At 31.9% G+C, this 2500-nt stretch overlaps 1 protein-coding gene across 1 annotated transcript in view; it reads right to left on the reverse strand.

Annotated features, from left to right (window-relative positions):
- The window catches only part of LOC119579941 (TBC1 domain family member 5-like), a 28271-nt gene extending 25791 nt beyond the window's left edge, over positions 1–2480 (reverse strand). Inside the window, exon 1 of the mRNA XM_037927788.1 lies at positions 2344–2480. The gene's annotated coding sequence lies outside the window, so the exon portion shown is untranslated. The remainder of the gene's footprint in view (positions 1–2343) is intronic.
- Positions 2481–2500: the final 20 nt, after the last annotated feature.

The raw sequence follows: 2500 nt of genomic DNA on the forward strand, positions 1-2500 counted from the left end.
AACAGTGTATCATGCAAATCAAAGCAACCATGTAGTACTGGATAGTGGTCACAGGTGTGAATAGATTGGGTTGAATAGACTTGTGTTTAATGAAGCATAATCCAGGATGGCAAAAGTGAAGAGTGTTCTGTGAAATTTTGAAAAAATGAGAACTATTACATATAAATGATGACAATACAGCAAGATTTGGTTCCTGTGAAAATAAGGAATGAAATAAATGACAGAAAGAGAACATATACCATGGCAATGGAAGAAAGAAGAGAGAAAAGAAAGAAGAAAAGATGAAAATACCTAGATATATAAAAAAAAAAAATTGAGGTTCCTGTACCAAAACCCTACGGTTTTACTTCTGTAGAAATCCTGATAGCTCCTTGTTAACTGATTTTAATTACACAGAGAGAAAAAAATGTTATCTACATTTACTATTACTTGAATGTTGACACATTTTGAACTTGGCCTCAGTTTAAATTCAAAGCTATTATAATTTAATCTTAATACTTTCCTACATAGTGAAAAAACAGTACTCAAAATGTACTCTATCATGATAGTACTGTATATATAGATACAACTTTTACACATCTGGAACCACATAAACATGTGAAACAGTAAACTGCTATTACATATCATTTACCCACAAGCAACAATTTTGTCAACTCTTTTGAGAAGGCCTCTGAGATCGTCTTCTTTATCTTCTGGCACAGTTGGTAATCTATAGCCATATACCCTTCTAACTCTCCTTATGTATTGGCTTGTACAGTAATGGCTTAAACTCATGGTATGAATTCTAGGCTACAACTCCAATTTAAAAGCAGGAAACGCACATCTAATTGACAGTCTATTAAATTAACTGAGAAAAGTAGTTAATGCAAATCCTTTTTTGTCCACCTTTTTACTATTTCAATCTTTCTTCATATTCAAGTATTGTCTATAGCATGACATTTCACAGAATAAATTATAACAAATCTTATATCAAAATGAATTAAGCACAATATATATCAAATTGTAAACTGCATCTAGACACTTGACATGCTGTATGATGTTCATGGTAAATTGCTCAATCTATATTATTATACATTACTATCAAGAGAGAAAGGGTGAGATGAAGGAGTGAGTGCTATTATGGAAAAAAAAGTAAAGAAAATTGCAGCAGATATCCCTGATATGATATTTAAAACTATTTTACATGATCATTTGAATATGTGCAAATATAATGTCTTACGGCTCTATATTCTAGTCAAACAAAACTATCTTTTCAAAAACTGTACCAGTGGGACAGAAGCAAGTGCAAGCCCTACATCAAAGTGTATCACTCAGTTGTGAAAATATCTATTAACAAAAACTTCTGCTGCACTACCTGCATCTCAGTGGTATAATCACACATATCTGAAATAGCTGGAAGAAAACAAGTACCATGACCTTTGAATTAACAGAAGCACCAGGTTGCCCATTTTCATCCTTGGGCAGGCCTGAGGAAAGTGAACAAGTGGAAATCCTAAAAATTCTGTCATGCTTCTGAGTACATTCACAAAAAAAAGGAGATAAAACAAAAAAGGTATTTTAGTATTTTCTTGGGATACTGTATTTTTATTCTGTACATACAAAATTTATATGTATCTAAAGCAATATTATGTATCATATAAAAAATATAAAAAACGCAATTAATATCAACAGAACGTCAAATCACTGCCTTGTAAACATCTTGACAAAGCAGAAAACATTTATCAAAATATGCATTAATTTGAAAGTGTTCTGTTCTGAGTAGCAGTATTCAACCTGCAAAATAAACAAGTAATGCTCTCTTATTTTTTTTATGTACATGTGTTTATCATCTCTTGTTCTCCTTTATACCTGAATCAGGATAGTTATTCACCAGCAAGTTTAGGCTATCATTCAACCATTCATTCTATTTTAACATTGATATTGTTGCTCACTCAGTGAGTTATACCATATAACAGCGGAAGGTTTAAAACTTCCCAATACATAATCAACCAATAGCACAAATACAGTAAATTGTAACAAGTACAGATATAATAACAAATTACATTAAATAATCTTTGTACCGGTAAGAATATCATAAAACAGTACAGTTACATCATGCCGACCTTCCTTGTCCTCTTTCAAAAACATAAAACGACTAATCTTCCTGCGGTGTTATTAGATAGTAGTATGGCTGCAGTTAGCAATCACACCAAATTATATAAGAATTTTAAAATGGGATACAAAAATCCTCATTAATTAATTCTGAACACCTTCATCCCACGCAAAACTATATTTTCCAGAATATATACTTGTTGCAAGCTTTTCCTAATTGAGTCGGCAAAACAAACAACTCTTCATAAATACCTGTGCCTGAGTATTGTGAAAAAGAACTTATTCTAAGTCCTTATTTTGCGAGAAATTTGGAGTCTGACAGTCACTTCCATACGTCTAGTGTCAAGATTTTCTCTAAGACACCCAAATATTATATCCGCCTCGTGTAGAAAATATTTTGAGACTGTTT

The sequence above is a fragment of the Penaeus monodon genome, chromosome 13, assembly GCF_015228065.2.
Source record: "Penaeus monodon isolate SGIC_2016 chromosome 13, NSTDA_Pmon_1, whole genome shotgun sequence".
Classification (NCBI taxonomy): Eukaryota; Metazoa; Arthropoda; class Malacostraca; order Decapoda; family Penaeidae; genus Penaeus; species Penaeus monodon.